The sequence below is a fragment of the Pithys albifrons genome, chromosome 26, assembly GCF_047495875.1.
Source record: "Pithys albifrons albifrons isolate INPA30051 chromosome 26, PitAlb_v1, whole genome shotgun sequence".
NCBI classification, from domain to species: domain Eukaryota; kingdom Metazoa; phylum Chordata; class Aves; order Passeriformes; family Thamnophilidae; genus Pithys; species Pithys albifrons.
The window spans coordinates 4,792,320-4,810,658 of NC_092483.1; the positions used below are offsets into that span (position 1 = coordinate 4,792,320).

The following is an 18,339-nucleotide window of genomic DNA, read 5'->3' on the forward strand; positions in this document are numbered from 1 at the left end:
AGCCTATGTACTGCTGCAGTAGTTCATTGATTTCGGGGGTTTTTTTCTTGCAGTTAAATAAGATAGGAACCTGGAGACCACAGGAACCTCTGAGCCAGCCCAGACACAATTCCCTTGTGTCAAAGACAGATTTGCATTCCCCACCTCTGGGAAAGATAAGTGGAGGGCTGCAACAGGGAGAGGGGATGGGAGTCGGGTCCAACTTTGCGCCTTGTTAGGAGGGATTTTTCAAGTTGGTATAGCAAAGTGTATATGCCATAACAGGTCCTTAGAGCATATCAAGGGAACTTGTCTTGTTTTTTGTTATTGGGGCAGGGTGTGCAGGGCAGAGCAGTTCCGGTCTGTGTCACATCCTTTGTCTTCTCTGTGTTTTATGTTATTGAGGTCAATTCTTGTTGGTGACAGGTTTCTTTCACAATTGTGTTGCACCCTTGGTGTTCTCACAGGTATGAGGTGTCTGTCTGTGCTCGGCCTGGAGCTGCTCTGCCCTACTCTGTAGATGGGTGGGGAGGTAGAATATTGCTCAGAGTGTAATGTTAACACGTGGATTGCCTTAGCCTGTTGAGGCAATGTCTGTAGAGTCATATCACATGGGGCAGCTGTTCCAAACTTGTGTGCAGTCCTTAGGAGCTGGGTTTTGTAGAGCTGATGGGGCTCTCCTAGCAGGGCCTTGAAGAGGGGTTGTCATTTGTCTTATTGCAGGCTGTGGTTGGAGTGTTCATGAGAACTTTTAGATTTTTAAGCCTTTAGCGAGTGCCTAAGTGACCTGACTAATTTGTTGTTTCTATTTTTCTGCTGGCAACCAGACAAAAAGTACCCTACAATGTGACAAGCTGAAGCAGACTAGGAATAAGGTGGGTCAGTTTTCAGTGTTGGATGAATGATGTCAATTTTGTCTGTTGGAGTCCTTTATCTTGTGGTTTCTTGTCTTTTAGTTTCAAGCTGGGATGAAATCTCTGTGGGCTCCTGGCATGGAAGGGGAGATCAGCAAGGTGAGAATTTTACTCCCAGTCTGAATTCATTGTTATTTTTAGGGTAGTGTCTATTTGCTCAAAGTGTGCACGTCTTTTGTAATTTTTTTTACAGGTGGTGCACAAACCTACAAGTGTTTGCTCAATGTGATGAAGGTCTGTCCAATTAGAGGTCGAAGAAAGAAGCCTCATGCACTTATGTGGCAAGAATGCAATGCACTATGAGGAGGTAGGGCAGTATGCGCCTCAGAGTCTATGTTTTCTTTGCAGTACCAGTCTGTCCACTGGGAGGGGTGCAGAGACACATCAGTGAGGACACTGACGGTATTCAGGGGTCTGCGGCTCACCTGGTGAGGAATCCCTAAGTATTAGAAAGCTCAGTAGCATCTGGAACAAGGGGAGCTTTTCAGGTGAGTTGGGAGGTAGCAAGGAGGAGCTGGAATGTGAACCTTCAGAAGTGTCATCTGACTTTGTCACCTCCCTAAGGTATCCTGCGAGGTGACAGCTGCAGCTGCCAACTCCTGTCAGAGCCGGGGACCCGAGGACCTTGGCATGCTTCAGGGGATGGTAAGTCGTGGAATTGTTGGGGTTTGGCCTCTGTGCTGCTCCAGTCTTTCATTGATTTCAACTGTCTTTCTTGTAGTTGAGTAAGGCAGTAACTGGGAGACCGCAGGAACCTCTGAGCCAGACCAGACACACTTGCTTTGTGTCAAAGATGGATTTGAATCCCCACCTCTGGGAAAGATAAGTGGAGGGCTGTGATGCGGAGCGGGGATGGGACTTGGGTGCAAGTTTGTGCTTTGCCAGGAGGGATTTGTCAAGATGGTCTATCCCAGAACAGGTCCTTAGCTCACATCATGGGAATTTGTCTTGATTTTTATCACCGGGGTGTGCAGGGCAGAGCATTTCTGGTCTGTGTCATGTCCTTTATCTTCTCTGTGTTTTCTGTTACTGGGGTTGTTTCTTGCTGGTGATAGGTTTGTCTCTTTTGTGTCGCACGCTTGGTGTACTCACAGGTACAAGGTGTTTGTCTGCGCTTGGCCTGGAGCTGCTCTGCCCTGCTCTGCAAATGGGTGGGGAGGTAGAATCTTGCTCAGAGTGTAATGTTGAGTGTAGCCTGTTGAGGCAATGGCTGTACAGTCATACCAGGTGGGGCAGCTGTCCTGAACTTTTGTGCAGTCCTTAGAGAGCTGGGGTTTGTGTTGCTGGTGGGAGTTGCCTAGCAGGGCCTTGAAGAGGGGTTGTCATTTGTCTTATTGCAGGCTGTGGTTGTAGTGTTCATTTCCTAAGGGGAAATGAGAACTTTTAAATTATTAAGCTTTTAGTGAGCTCTTTGGTGACCTGACTAATCCGTTGTTTTTTTCTGCTGGCAATCGGACAAGAAGTACCCCCGAACAAAACAGGGTGAAGCAGACTAGGAAGAAGGTGGATCACTAATCAGTGTTGGATGAATGAAGTCAATTTTGTCTGCAGGAGCGCTTTATCTTGTGGTTTCTGGTTTTTTGTTTGAAGCTGACGCGTAATCTCTGGCATGGGCTCCCAGCAGAGAAGGGGCGATCAGTGAGGTGAGAACTCTGCTCCCAGTTTGAATTCATTACTATTTTTAGGGTGTTTTCTAGTTGGTCAAACTATGCATGTCTGTTGTAATTTTTTTTTACAGGTAGTACACAACCCTAAAACCATCTGCTCAATTTAATGAAGGGCTGTCTAATTAGCAGTCATGGTAAAGAAGCCTCAGGCACCTTTGTGACAAGGATGCAATGCACTATGAGTAGGTAGGTCAGTACATGCCTGGGTATCTATGTTTTCTTTGCAGCACCAGTCTGTCCACTAGGAGCGGGCGCAGCGACACATCAGTTAGGGCCCTGATGGCACTCGGGTGTCTATGGCTCACCTGGTGAGGAATCCCTAAGTATTAGAAAGCTCAGTAGCATCTGGAACAAGAGGAACCTTTCAGGTGAGTTGGGAGGTAGCAAGACGAAGCTCGAATGTGAACCTTCAGAAGTGTCATCTAACTTTCTGTCACCTCCTTAGAGGTATCCCCCGAGGTGACAGCTGCAGCCGCCAACTCCTGTCAGAGTTGGGGACCCAAGGACCTTGGCATGCTTCAGGGGATGGTAAGTCATGGAATTGTTGGGGTTTGGCCTCTGTGCTGCTCCAGTCTTTCATTGATTTCAACTGTCTTTCTTGTAGTTGAGTAAGGCAGTAACTGGGAGACCGCAGGAACCTCTGAGCCAGACCAGACACACTTGCTTTGTGTCAAAGATGGATTTGCATCCCCACCTCTGAGAAAGATAAGTGGAGGGCTGTGACGCGGAGCGGGGATGGGAGTCGTGTGCAAGTTTGTGCCTTGCCGGGAGGCGTTTTTCAAGGTGGTCTAGTGAAATGGGTATCCCAGAACTGGTCCTTAGGGCACATCAAGGGAACTTGTCTGGATTTTTATCATTGGGACAAGGTGTGCAGGGCAGAGCAGTTCCAGTCTGTGTCATGTCCTTTATCTTCTCGGTGTTTAGTGTCATTAGGTCAGTTCTTCTTGGTGACAGGTTTGTCTTAATTGTGTTGCATGCTTGGTGTTCTCACAGGTATGAGGTGTCTGTCTGCGCTTAGCCTGGAGCTGCTCTGACCTGCTTTGTAGATGGATGGGGAGGTAGAATCTTGCTCAGAGTGTCATGTTAACATGTGTATTACCTTAGCCTGTTGAGGCAATGGCTGTACAGTCATACTAGATGGGGCAGCTGTCCTGAACTTGTGTGCAGTCCTTAGGAGCTGGGTTTTGAAGAGCTGATGGGCCTTTCCTAGCAGGGCCTTGAAGAGGGGTTGTCATTTGTCTTATTGCAGGCTGTGGTTGGAGTGTTCATGAGAACTTTTAAATTTTGATTTTCTTAATGAGTGCCTGGGTGACCTGACTAATTCATTGTTTCTTTTTTTTCTGCTGGCAACCAGACAAAAAGTACCCCAAAATGAGACAAGTTGAAGCAGCCTAGGAAGACAGTTGGTCAGTACTTAGTGTTGGATGAATGAAGTCAATTTTGTCTGTAGGAGTCCTTTAACTTGTGGCTTCTATTTTTATTTTCAAGATAGGATGCAAGCTTTGCTGTTGGCTCCCGGTACAGAAGAGGAGACTGACAAGGTGAGTTTTTTCTCCCAGACCAAATTCATTGTTATTTTCAGGGTGTTGCCTATTTGCTCAAACTATGCATGTCTGTTGTAAATATTTTCACATGTGGTACACAACCCTACAACTGTCTGGTCAATGTGATGAAGGTCTGTCCAATTAAAGGTCAAGGTAAAGAAGCCTCAGGCACTTATGTGGCAAGAATGCAATGCACTATGAGGAGGTAGGCCAGTACATGCCTAAGTATCTATCTTTTGTTTGCAGCAGCAGTCTGTCCACTGGGAGGGGTGCAACGAAACTTGACTGAATGCTACGGTGGTGTTTGGGCATCTGTGCCTCACCCAGTGAGTACTCCATCAGTATTAGAGAGCTCAGTAGCATCTGGAACAAGTGGAGTCTTTCAGGTGAGTTGGGAGGTAGTGAGGAGGAGGAGCTGGAATGTCATCTGCATTTGTCTCTTGCTTGCTAAGGTATCCCCCGAGGTGGCACCTGCAGCTGCCAACTCCTGTCAGAGCCGATGACCCAAGGACCTCAACACGCTTCAGGGATGCTAAGTTGTGGAATTGTTGGGGTTTGGCCTCCATGCAGCTCCAGTCCTTCATTGATTTTATTTTCTTTCTTGTAGTTGAGTAAGGCAGTTAGTGGGAGACTGCAGGAACCTCTGAGCCAGCCCAGACACACTTGCTTTGTGTCAAAGATGGATTTGCATCCCCAGCTTTCAGAAAAATAAGTGGAGGGCTGTGACATGGAGTGGGGATGGGAGTCGGGTGCAAGTTTGTGCCTTGCCAGGAGGGATTTGTCAAGATGGTCTAGTGAAATGGGTATCCCTGAACTGGTCCTTAGGGCACACCAAGGGAACTTGTCTTGCTTTTTATCATTGGGGCAAGGTGTGCAAGGCAGAGCATTTCCGGTCTGTGTCACGTCCTTTGTCTTCTGTGTTTTTCTGTCACTGGGCTCAATTTTTCTTGGTGACAGGTTTGTCTCACAATGGTGTCGCACGCTTGGTGTTCTCACAGGTACGAGGTGTCTGTCTGCACTTGGCCTGGAGCTGCTCTGCCCTGCTCTGTAGATGGGTGGGGGCGTAGAATATTGCTCAGAGTGTCATGTTAACATGTGGATTACTTTAGCCTGTTGAGGCAGTGGTTGTGCAGCCATACTAGATGGGGCAGCTGTCCTGAACTTGTGTGCGGTCATAAAAGCTGCGGTTTGTGGAGCTGATGGGGCTTTCCTAGCAGGGCCTTGAAGATGGGTTATCTGCCTTATTGGAGGCTGTGGTTGGAGTGTTCGTTTCCTAAGGAGAAATGAGAACTTTTAAATTATTGAGCTCTTAGCGAGTGTCTGGATGACCTGACTAATCTGTTTGTTTTTTTTCTACTGGCAACCTCACAAGAAGTACCCTGGAACAAGATAAGCTGAAGCAGCTTAGGAAAAAGGTCAGTCAGTACTCAGAGTTGGATGAAACCTTTTGTCTGTAGGAGACCTTTATCTTGTGGCTTCTTGCTTTTGCTTTCAAGATGGGATACGAACTCTGTTGTGGGCTCCCAGCACAGAAGGAGAGACTGGCAGGGTGAGAATTTTACTCGCAGTCTGAATTCACTGTTATTTTTAGGGTGTTGTCTATTTCCTCAAACTATGCACATCTCTTGTGGGTTTTTTTACAGGTGGTACACAAGCCTACAAGCGTCTGCTTGATGTGATAAAGGTCTTTTCAATAAGAGGTCAAGGTAAAGAAGCCTCAGGCACCTTTGTGACAAGGATGCAATGCACTCTGAGGAGGTAGGTCAGTATGTGCCTCAGTATCTATGTTTTCTTTGCAGCACCAGTCTGTCCACTGGGAGGGGGGCAGCGACACATCAGTGAGGGCTCCGATGGCGCTCGGTTGTCTGCAGCTCACCTGGTGAGGAATCCCTAAGTATTAGAAAGCTCAGTAGCATCTGGAACAAGAGGAGCATTTCAGGTGAGTTGGGAGGTGGCGAGGAGGAGCTGGAATGTGAATGTTCAGAATTGTCATCTGACTTTGTCTCTTGCTCACTAAGGTATCCCCCCGACGTGACAGCTGCAGCATCCAACTCCTGTCAGAGTCAAAGACCTTGGCATGCTTCAGGGGATGGTAAGTTGTGGAATTTTTGGGGTTTGGCCTCTGTGCTGGTCAAGTCCTTCATTGATTTCAGTTTTCTTTCTTGTAGTTATGTAAGGCAGTTACTGGGAGACCACAGGAACCTCTGAACCAGACCAGACACACTTGCTTTGTGTCAAAGATGGATTTGCATCCCCACCTCTGGGAAAGATAAGTGGAGGGCTGTGATGCGGAGAGGGGATGGGACTTGGGTGCAAGTTTGTGCTTTGCCAGGAGGGATTTGTCAAGGTTGTCTAACTAAATGGGTATCCCAGAACAAGTCCTTAGGGCACATCAAGGGAACTTGTCTGGCTTTTTATTATTGGGGCAGTCTGTACAGGGCAGAGCAGTTCCAGTCTGTGTCAGTCCTTTATCTTCTCGGTGTTTAGTGTCATTGGGTTGGTTCTTCTTGGTGACAGGTTTGTCTTAATTGTGTCGCTCGCTTGGTGTACTCACAGGTACAAGGTGTCTGGAGCTGCTCTGCCCTGCTCTGTAGATGGATGGGGAGGTAGAATCTTGCTCAGAGTGTCATGTTAACATGTGTATTACCTTAGCCTGTTGAGGCAATGGCTGTACAGTCATACTAGATGGGGCAGCTGTCCTGAACTTGTGTGCAGTCCTTAGAGCTGTGTTTTGTAGAGCTGATGGGGCTTTCCTAGCAGGGGTTGTTATTTGTTGTATTACAGGCTCTGCTTGGAGTGTTCACATCCTAAGGGGAAATGAGATCTTTTAAATTATTAAGCTCTTAGCGAGTGCTGGGGTGGTGTGACTGTTCCTTTAGTTTTTTTCTGCTGGCAACTGGTCAAGAAGTACCCCAGATGGAGAAAAGCTTAAGAAGACAGTTGGTCAGCCAATTAGCGTGTAATAAAATAGTATATTTTAGTCCATGTCTGGCCCTGCCACTTGCTAAGTTATAGGAAAAACATGAAAGTAAATGGAATACTTTTAGTTGAAATGATCCATAGAGTATAGAAGAGTGAGAAAGTAGTTTTAACATGCTGGGAAAGCCAGGCAGAGTAGTGTACAAAATAACAGTTCTGTATTATCAAGGCTGTGCTCCTCTTGGACTTGGCTGAGCAACTCAACATACATATAAATAAACTGAGAACACAATAGTGAAGGTCATATGACGGCGTGAGGAAGCTGATGATGGGAAAAAGATAATGTGGGCGGGGTTGTAGAAGCACTACCCAACAAGCAATCCTGCAGACTGTTGCCACTTATGTAATTAATAGGTAGCGTTTGGCTACCTCCCAGACATGATCTTGTACTGCGTACTGGCCCTACGTAGTATAATGCATTGCTAATTAATAAGAACACTGGGAGTGGGGGAGCTGATCGACACCCATCCTTCCACCGAGCCAGTGTTGGCTCCGCGGGGAAGCCTGCTGAGCATGGATGCAGTCCAACTCCTGCCCATCCTGATAGTCCTTGCCTGTCTGCTCGAGTGCACACCAGAGAGAGGAATTAACCACTGCAACACCAACTATTTTCTATCCTTTTGTAACCCTTTATAAAGTATTAATTATTTAGTTCTCCTGTCTATTAAGAATTCCATCCTTTATATTCTTTTGCTAGTTGGCATTGCAAAAGATGGTGTTTCTGGTATTTTATTCCAGTGATTACTTTTATTTCAGACACATATCTAAAGTGACCTGTTACAGTGTTCAGTGTTGGATGAAAGATGTCAATTTGTCTCTAAGAGGAATTTATCTCAGAGTATCTTGATCATTTGTTTCAAGATGGGATACACTCTCAGAGACTTATATAAAGTTAGCTGGTTGTCACCTTTTGTCTTGCCTTAAACATCAATCAACATTGGCAAGTGCGGGTCTGGGAAATTGCCATTTTTCAGCAGAGAATTCAAGACGAATGAAGATTCCTCTAAGGGAAAAGGTGCCAGAACAGAAAGCGATTGCTGCTTTTCTAGTGTTAATGGGGCCACAGCTCTGGCACCTGAGTGCCCAAGGCTGCCACCTTTTATCTTGGCACAAAGCTCAATCATCCTTGGCATGTGGGGTTCTTGGATATTGCCATTTTTCAGCCCAGAATTGAAGACGGACAAAGATTCCTCCCAGGGTAAAGGTGCCAGGACAGAAAGCGATTGCTGCTTTTCTAGTGTTCATGGGGCCACATCATCGGCACCTGAGAGCCCACGGCTGCCACCTTTTATCTTGGAGCAAAGCTCAAACGTTCTTGGCACGTGCAGGTCTGCAAAATTGCCGTTTTTCAGCCCAGAATTGAAGAGGGACAAAGATTCCTCCCAGGGAAAATGTGCCAGGACAGAAAGCCATTGCTGCTTTTATGCTGTTAAGGGGACCACATCATTGGCACCTGAGAGCCCGAGGCTGCCACCTTTTATGTCTGCGCAAAACTCAATTGTTCTTGTCATGTGCGGGTCTGGGAAGCTGCCATTTTTCAGCCCAGAATTGAAGACTGATCAAGATTCCTGCCAGGGAAAAGGTGCCAGGAGAGAAAGCCATTGCTGCTTTTCTAGTGTTCATGGGGCCCCATCATTGGCACCTGAGAGCCTGAGGCTGCCACCTTTTATCTTGCTGCGAAGCTCAATCGTTCTTGGCACGTGCAGGTCTGGGAAATTGCCATGTTGCAGCCCAGAATTGAAGACGGACAAAGATCCCTGGCAGGGAAAAGGTGCCAGGACAGAAAGCACTGCTAAATCAGTCTTTTAGCTGCAGTGTTGTGACTAGTTATTTTCTTGTCTTGTAATACAGGACACACAGGACTTGTTTTCTTCTATGAGGCTCAGTGCTTCACACACTGTTACAGACACTAGATGATAAGACATTGGAGACAAATTCAAGAGGAACAAATTTGATGTTACAATCACACAGACCCCTGTGTAGAATTCTCAAACCGGATCCAGAGAAATCTTTCTCATATGCAGCATCCATTGAAGAGAAGACATGCTTATTCTACACAATGTTGTTTTATTAACTTTGCTCTCTGTTGGATTCTTGAGAGCCATGTCCTTCAGGTCTAGTGGTGACTTCTTTGGTTGTCTGCAAATCATATTCTAATAGCAGATGGTTAATTCACGTTAAAGCCAAAAATACGTAGGTTACAACTTCCTGCATCAGTATAACCCTGGTCTTGGTTCTCAGCAGCCAAGTTGAGACCAACATGCTACAAGCTGGAGCAGCTTTAGAGCAAATCCGGAACACAGAGGCCAACAGAGAAAGTCTTTTGCTTTGCCAGTCTGTCTTGGTGTATCAGGTGTTGAGACTTCTCTAAAAATGGAAATGAGAAAATTGCAAACGCAGACAGAATTTTTAAACTTAAACAAGATAGAGGCTCTTAAGTTAGTGCTTTAACATTAATCTAAGTTGGAATGAACAGCGTCTGTTCAGGCAGCTTGCAACAAAGTAACGGTATTACCCTTTTCGCTACCCCCTTTTCGGTCTCAGTGGGAGGAGTAGAGGGAAAATGCTGGGTGTTATAGGCAGCTAGGCATTGGCTAGAATATCAGCATTTATTTTATTTAATAAGGATAAGAAAAGTAATATTATTTATTAAGGAAAAAAAGAACAAACAGAAATTGATTTTAATAAGTGATATCAGTGTCCAGCTTAGTTAGCCCCAGCCTCAGTGATTTCAGCTCTTTGTGAAGGCAAGAGAGGAGCAATACAGTGCTTGCAGCGTGGCAGAACACTGGACGACCTAGGAGACCAGCTCCCAAAAGGTTTGTGCTGGACCTGGGCCAAAACCTCGTTTATTTTCACTTTTTTGGTGTAGGCCACGCCCCCTTGTGCAGACGCAGTTCATGCATTTCGCAAGAGTTGTGCAACCTGTTGCTCTTTTGTGCATGCCCAGTTCCTGTATTTCGTAAGAGTTATGCAAACTGTGTCCCTTCTGCGCATGCTCAGTTCTGTGGCGCAACATTCTGCGTTGTGTGAGCTTGAGGTATTGCGCAAGAGTTGCCGTTCAGCAGCCGCTGGGCTGGTCCCGTGACTTTCCATGTGGCTGGCTGAAGATGGCGGTAATAGAGTTTTCAAGATGACCGGGCTGCTCCAAGTAGGGGTCTGGTCACAGCACTGCGGTGGTGGTTCACCCTGATGCGGCTGCGGGGCTGAGGTGGCTTTGGGAGCGACGTGGGTGGTGGCAGCAGATGTCTTGATGCAGCGTGGAGGGTTTCGCAGACACGGCGGCCACTCCAGGCAGTGGCTGACCTGTCTCCTATGCTGAACCAGTGGTGGGCTTGGCAGGAGACCGAAATTTTATTCATTAAAAAAAAAACAACAAACCAGTGAACTGGACACTCCCACCCCTGCCCCTTTCCTGCAAGTGGAGATCTTGTACACCAGGGCAGGGTAGTCGGGATGACTCCACTTCCTCCCTGCTTGGTGGGGAGTCCTGAACACGAGGACAAGGCATTTAAATCCTCTTCCTGCTTGGCGAGGCAGGTACGGATTGTTAGTGACAAGGGTTAGAGAGGAAACAGTGGCTGGCGCTGTCAGCTGGGGCAAGGTCTCGGCTGTAGGTGCTGCCCCTGCTTCTCTTGCTGCACCTGGGTTTGTGCTTGCATCTGCTATTGCCGTAGCACTGGCTTTGAGCACAGCTTCCCTGGCCCTCTTTGTTGGGGCCATGCTGGCTCTGAGGGGGACGGTCCCATCCCTGACTGTGTCGGCACTCACAGTAGTTTCCGTTGCCATGGAAACTGCAGTGCTCAGAGCTGCTGCTGGTGCCGTTCCTGGCTCTGGCCCTGCTGTGCTGTGCTGCTTGCCTGGCCAGAGCAGCAGCTCTGCTGCTCCGGGGGCAACAACTCTCAGCCCCCCTTTTCCGGTGGTACCTGCAGGACTCCTTGCTGCCCTAGCTGCCCAAGAGGAAGCTTCGTTTCCTTGGCCAGCAACCCCTGCCTGTTCAGCTCCCAGCCCCGGAGATGTATGTGCTGCCTCCCTTGCGCTCGCTCTGTCTGCGTGCCTGGCCACGCCGCTCCCACTGCCACTCCCGCAGCTGCTGGCTCTGCCAGCTTTCAAGGCAAACCCTGCCGTGCCTGGCCCCTCTCTGCTGGCTCTGTTCGCCACTCCAAGCAGAGCGACGCTGGCAGAAGTCAATTTCACAGCGCTGGTGGAACCTGCTCCTGGCTGTCCTGGGACGGCTGCCAGGCCAAGCTCTGCCTTTCCAGGGGGTTCTGCTTGCGCTGCATTTTCGCTTGTCTCAGTGTCCCCGGGAGCAGCCGATGTGTGTGGGTGACAATGTGTGTGTGGATCTCTTAAGGTCTGAGGTGATTGATGAGTGCATCCTTAAGGACCAGAGAGGCACCTGTAGAATGTGAGATGCCTTGTAACCAGTAGAATCTCTCCATGTATGTTAGGTGAACTACTGACCAATAGTGTACTGGCATGTTATATGTAGGAGTAGATAAAAGTGAAGCTGTTACTAAAAATAAAGTCCTTTGTCTTCAGTGAGCCTTCTGATCACACTGCAGCCTGAGTTCTCTGCCTCCTCGACTGCCACTAAGATAATCTACATTACCCCAGTAAAGGGTGACCCCAATAAATGGTGAGCCCTTGACGTGCCAAAGAACCGGTGACCCACGATCTGGGTGATTTACAACAGAGGTTAATTATCTGTCAGGCGCTTTTCCCACAGTAGCAGTTTTTCGCTGTGATGTTATCACAGAAAATGTCGTGCGGTGTGGGGTATCACAGTATAACTAAAAAGGTCCGGATCTTCGACAGCGAACACTTGGAAGGAAAACTTATAGGTGAGCCTATGGGAATAATCCTGGGTTGAGAGATATCCAAAGGGGAGGTTCTAATTTTTGTCTTCATGGAAAAAAACCCCAAAAGGTTAAAATGCAAGGCCTCACAGTGTGAACTGGTCGTAAATAAGCAAGATGTGGAACTGAGTTTAAGATACTAAAAGCTCGAAAAAAGGCCTTTGATTTATTAATGATATGAAGGATTTTAAGAGATGCTTTGACAGTGCAGTTTTAGACTGATAAGGAAAATAATGAGTCAGAAGTACGGGACCAAAGTAACTTAAAAGAAATTGATAAAGCTGGAACTGAAAGTAACTTGAAAGAAATTGCTAGAGATGAAACTAAAAGTAACTTGGAAAAACTCTTAAAGTTGAAACTGCAACTTGATTTACTGCTGATGTGTCAGCTACTAATCCCTTGCTCCCTCCCAAATGTCAGACCTTGGGATAGAGGGAAGCAAAAGGGAGAAATTCTTAGTATCTTCATGAAAAAGAATGCTTAAAGTGCACAGACAAATGCTTTTTTATAAGCCGCTTTTAAGGTAGAGTCTTGACGAACCCTGGAAGTTTTAAAAGGTTGAAAAAGCCATAGAGTTCTTAATGATGTGAAGATTGCTAAGGAATTGTCTTTTGCTTAAGAAAACAAACTCACTCATGCTGGAGAGACAACGGGAGAAGACTGTTTTATTGCGGCTACAAAGAGATTTATTACCTTCTAAGCCTGCAAAAAGAGTTATCAGAAACTACTCTTTTGGTTCTGTGTTACTCAGTTTTTTTCACTCTGAGGGACTGCAGAAGTTCATTTGCAGCTGTTTTGCAACTTTGCCAATATGAGGAAATTTTTGCTACACAATTTCAAGATGGCGGGCACCCCCTCTGAGGGGTGGGGGGGTGGCAACCATGTGCTGAGAGCTTTGCAGTATGTCATCAAATTTCCTGTCACATGCTTCAGTTCTCGCAAGGCATTTCTGGGTCTGGTAGTCCAAATGAACATCAGAACATTGAAGGGACTCAAAGGTTATCAGTGTAGCAAAAGCAAGCAGCTGAATGGACTGACTTTTGCACACGGCAGCTGAAGCTTGTCTTCAGCACAGCAGAATGCAGCCACCTCAAGCCCTGAAAGGAAGCTCTGAAATAAATCATGAAAAGACAAGACTGCCAGCATCTCTCCTGCAAGAAATCCCATCCTGAATCAATTCCTCTGTTAATTGGACTCCTGTTAAAAAGTTACAGAGTATTGTGAGCATTTAATAATTTGGAGAAAAGTTTCTAATTTTGTCTCCACAGGTTGAAGTCAATGGTGGACATGAGCAGTGGTTCCCCTGACTGAATAAGATTGATCAGCAGAACATTTGAGTGACATTTGCAAATGGAACAAGTTTTCCTAAAATTTCTATAGAGTTCAAGAAATTAGGCTTTAAATTTGATCCCAAGATTCAAATCCGTAACACCAATGGGCAATTGATGTATCTCTATCTGATGCTATTAGGCATTGTCAAAGAGTTTTTGCAGTTTTAGGAGTACCAAAGCAAATTAAAGTAATAATAGTCCTGCTTATATAGCAGAATGAACATAAAAATTTTTTTAGACACCTGAGGTGTTACTCATGTTACTGGAATCCCTCACTGTTAATAATGTGAACAACTGAGACCAAATCTATGCATATTTAATGTATGTAACACAAGAACTACAAGAGTTAGAATGGTTAAGGTCTGTTCTTATAGATGAAAAAGGTTAATGCAACATAAGCAGTTTATAGAAATGATATTGTTTGGTGTGTTAAGAAAATTAAGATGTTAAGTAAATAGAATAAGGTTTTTTAATTTCTTAAAAAGTTAAGAATTAAGTAAGCAGAGTAATGTTACTTTAGTAAAAATTAAGATGTTAATTTGGTAGAAGGTTAAGATAGTAGTTAAGTAAAAAAGAGTAATGCTAGATTTATAGTTTTCAGTGCACTGTTAACAGATACTGTTAGTAAATAGAGATAGATATGCTACATTACAGTATAAAGCAGCAATTAAGTTTCTGCTACTGGTTCAAAGTAATGAATGTGTCTTGGGTTTGAGCTGGCAAAATGCCAACTGCTCAATATCAAGTCAGAGCCTCTCACCCCTCACCAAGAAAAGAGAGAAAGGGGGGAAAAACCCAAACTCTCAAACTAAGTTTATGCTTAAACTAGCTACATATATTTATACAGAAAAGAGAAAATTAAGAGAAAATTACAATATAACACACACACAAGTTAGGTATAACAACAATTTTCTACTTTCCACCAAAACCAGATTCTGTCACTCTGGATCTATAAACACCCCAAAAGATACCTAGCAAGAAACAGAAAGAGTAACAACAAAATATTTCTACTTCCCTGAACTCAAGCAAAAGGCAAGTAGTGGCAGCAGTAGGAGCAAGGCCTAGCTTTGAAAAGGCAAGCATTACAAAAGGAGAAACGGTGAGAAGAGATCAAATATGCAGAGCAGGGAGGCACCGGTGGCTTCCCCCAGGCTGCTCTGATAAGCACAGTCGCAGATAAGGCTGCAGCCCTGGAAAGGAGGGCCAAGGGAGATGTTGCAGGGACGGTGGAGAGCAGCATGGGGTGGGAAGCAGCAGGCTCATTTCCCCTTTCCCCCACCTCTGCCGTTTCCAGCTATGCAGGTTCAGAGACAAGCGAGGGGAGAGCAGCAGGCACTGCCCTTACTGGGCAGTTGGTACAGAGGAACAGGGAGGTCAAAGCAGTGGATAACACCAGGATAGCAGAGGAGCACAGTCTCCTTCCTGCCTTCCCTTTCCCCATTCATAGCTGTGTGAGAGAGCAATCAGTTCTGTGTTTTAATGAAGCACTGTTTTGTGTCTTGTCTGTGGTTAGAAAAGAGGCTTTGTATCAGCACCTCTGTAGTGAAGAAAGAGAAGCAAAGATAAGCTGGGGCCAGCCTGGTGGGAAGACTGAGGCAAAGCTGAGTTTCTGGAATGGAGTAGTTGTCCCTGGGCTCAGTGAGCTGGGCTGGGAGAAGCCAAGACAAGCATGGCTGTGGCACAGCTTCTTGGATTCAAGGCTAGTCCTAGCTTGGGAAATTAGCAGAAGCAATAAACTCAACTTTCTAACTTACTTTTCTTTTAAAGACAGTGAAGGGTTTGTGTTCCCAAAGGGAGAGAGAGGGACTGTTTCCGTTCCCTTGACAAAGAAAGTGCCTTTGCCATCTCCTGAGGAGGCAAAAAGGCAGGCGTTTTCTCTGTGTTCCCCTATCGAAAAGGGAGCAGGGAGAGTTGTCATAGAGACCCCCTGTAAACAAATGAGTAGCCAGAAGCCCAGCAGCTCCTGGGAAGGAGGAAACTCCAGAAATGATCCAGGACCCCCAGAGCCCACTGCTAGCCTGTCTCGCCCGCAAATCCTGCGAGACTCCATCTCCTTGGGGATGGTAGTGCCCATCAGTATTGGGGTCACCCTTTACTGGGGTAATGTAGATTATCTTAGTGGCGGTCGAGGAGGCAGAGAACTCAGGCTGCAGTGTGATCAGAAGGCTCACTGAAGACAAAGGACTTTATTTTTAGTAACAGCTTCACTTTTATCTACTCCTACATATAACATGCCAGTACACTATTGGTCAGTAGTTCACCTAACATACATGGAGAGATTCTACTGGTTACAAGGCATCTCACATTCTACAGGTGCCTCTCTGGTCCTTAAGGATGCACTCATCAATCACCTCAGACCTTAAGAGATCCATACACACACTGTCACCCCCACAATTCCTCCTCTCTGTAATTGTGCCACAAAAATGGCAGCAGCAGTCTTCTGTAGGGCCCTTGCAGAAGACGACCTGCACCTGATGTTAACAGCAGCACACTTGTCACAATCACAAAAATCCACAATCCAGTCTTCACCATAGATAAAAACCCTTCCAGTTATATTCCATCTATAGTGCATCTTTGAAGCAATTTGTTTAGCTACCTTCATCCATCCTTCACTCTTTCATTCACTCTCTCACTCTCAATTTTCCTCTTTTTTTTTCTTTTTTTTCTTTCAATTCATACATCACATGCTTTCAAAATCTTTACATTCTGTAGTGGTTTTAGCTAGACCTCAAATTAGCTGGCTCAGAGAATCTATGTGGACTGGGAGACAGCTATCACCTGACTGGGTAACCAAGGAAATATTTCATACAGGATGACGCAAACCTAAGAAATGAGTGCAGCAGTGGGAGGTGTTAGGTCAGTTCCACCATAGCAGAAGTACAAGCAAGATGTGCTAGAGTTGTTACTGCTTCAGGCTAAGACAGAGTAATTTAATCCCAGAGAGGTGTTCCTCTCCTTTCCAGCTGCATTCAGCTAACATGAAACCCCTGAGCCACTCTACCTTGCCCTTCCCGAAGCTCCAAGGGACCAAACTGTCCCTCACCCTGGCAAAACACCCATTTGCTGTGTGATCAGAGTGATCCACTTACTCCATGTGGCATCAGTGGCGTGATGGGTAGAAGGAGCTTTTCCTTTGAACATCCAGCACAACGCTGGTAGTCAGGGTGCCAGGATGAGCTGTGCCTCAGTGCCAATCACTTCTGAGGCAGCTGGAACTCCTTCATAAGCTGCCAGGATCTCTTTCTCAGTTGGGGTATAGCTGGCTTCAGATCCTTTGTATCCCCGACTCCAGAATCCCAGTGGTCGTCCTCGAGTCTCCCCAGGTACTTTCTGCCAGAGGCTCCAGGATGGGCCATTCTCCCCGGCTGCAGTGTAGAGCACATTCTTCACATCCTGTCCTGTCCTGACTGGCCCAAGGGCTACTGCATGGGTAATCTCCTGTTTAATCTGCTCAAAGGCTTGTTGCTGTTCAGGGCCCCACTGGAAATCATTTTTCTTCCGTGTCACAATTGATGCCGAAAGGGTTTTTGTTCTGATTTTCACATTTTGTAGATTTTAGGAACACAGTAGTTGTAGATTTTTAGAGGGTTAATATTTCTAACAGTTTAAGTTTAATGCCTTTCTATCACTACCCCTGTCCCAGAACAGGGAGCTCAAACTCCTTTAGTTAATTAATCTTGTTTAGACTCCTTTCCAAGGTAAAGAGCTGAAGGATATCAGAAGGCCTACAGAATGAAACATAAACATAAGTCAGAGTGACCCAAAAGCCAAAACTGGATGAGCTCCAAGAGACCTTTGTGTGCCTGAGGAAGAAGAGCTGATGAAGACAGAGGGTCCTGATGACCCCAGACCCAATTCCGGGGGGTTGGACCAGGGGTGGGACTGGGGATGGACTGAGAAATGTGTAAAGCAATGATTGGAGGAATCTTATTATAAAAGCCATGGAAACAAGAACTAAGACACATGCATGTCATCCTGTATTCCTGTGGGCTGTAGGCCCTGTGTTATTAAAGGACCTTTCCTTTTTATCTTACCCTACACTAACGTGGCTCGAAGTCCTGTTTTTGGGGGGAAGGGTCATTCACGGCATCAGTTTGGTGAGCGAAAGGTGGAATCAGAGAATCCAGCACCCTGGAACCACAAGGGACTCCAGAGCAAGAAGTTTCATCCTGCGGGAATTCTCTACTGCCGGCACATTTTGGAGGGTTCCTTCAGTGACCTTTGAAACTCCTAACAACCGGGTAAGATAAAAGGAGAAGTTCCTTTGGGTATTTTTGCTAGCAAACTAAGGGAAGGTTTTTCCCTGGAACTGGGAATACGTTGGGCTGGGAGGTATAGCTGATCTGGCCAGTCAGTTTCTCAGCCTGGTGGGCAAAAGGGTGTTTTGCCTGGGTGAGGGACGGTTTGGTCCCTTGTTGCTTCGGGAAGGGCAAAGCAGAGTGCTCAGGGGTTTCATGTTAGCTGAATGCAGCTGGAAAGGAGAGGAATATCTCTCTGGGATTACATCACTCTGTCTTAGCCTGAAGCGGTAACATAGCACTTGGAGGAGTGAGCTTGCTTGGTATTCCTGAGGCCAGCAGTTCAAATCTGGGTGCTGAAAAGTTTTTTTCCCTTGCCTGTAACTTGTCAGCATGGGTTGTACACAATCTATGGAAGAGGAGACTCCAGTGGAGTCCCCTCTAGCTTTGGTTTTGTGGAAATGGAAGCATCTAACAAGCCCTGAAACATTTTTGAAAAGGCAAGTGTTACGAAAAGAAAAACGGTGGGAAGAGATCAAATATACAGAGCAGGGAAGCACCGGTAGCTTTCCCGATGTTGCTCTGGCAAGCACAGTTACTGATAAGGCAGCCCTGGAAAGGGGAGCCAGAAGGAATGTTGCAGGGACTGCAGAGAGCAGCGTGGGGCGGGAAGCAGCAGGCTCATTTCCGTCTTCCCATCAGTCGGCCCGAGCTGTACAGGGGGAGGCAGCACCCTCCCTTCCCCCTTTCCGCAACTCTGGCGTTTCCAGCTATGCAGAGGCAGAGACAAGCGAGGGAAGAGCAGCAGACACTGTCATTGCTCGGCAG

General features: G+C 46.3%; 1 long non-coding RNA gene across 9 annotated transcripts; it reads left to right on the plus strand.

The window, feature by feature from the left end:
• The first annotated feature begins 586 nt into the window (after nt 1-586).
• Nucleotides 587-17,313, plus strand: LOC139683004 (uncharacterized). 9 transcript variants are annotated; one of them, XR_011699709.1, is made up of 17 exons: nt 587-854; nt 936-992; nt 1,087-1,381; nt 1,458-1,538; nt 1,615-2,536; nt 2,632-2,694; nt 2,788-2,928; nt 3,006-3,088; nt 3,165-3,966; nt 4,049-4,101; nt 4,351-4,490; nt 5,477-5,519; nt 5,601-5,653; nt 5,748-5,810; nt 5,904-6,043; nt 6,123-6,196; nt 6,273-17,313. It is a non-coding gene; the product is annotated as an uncharacterized lncRNA (long non-coding RNA). The 9 variants fall into 9 exon arrangements; XR_011699707.1 differs by having other exon boundaries at nt 4,351-4,430; nt 4,557-5,519; XR_011699708.1 differs by having other exon boundaries at nt 4,354-4,430; nt 4,557-5,519.
• Nucleotides 17,314-18,339: the final 1,026 nt, after the last annotated feature.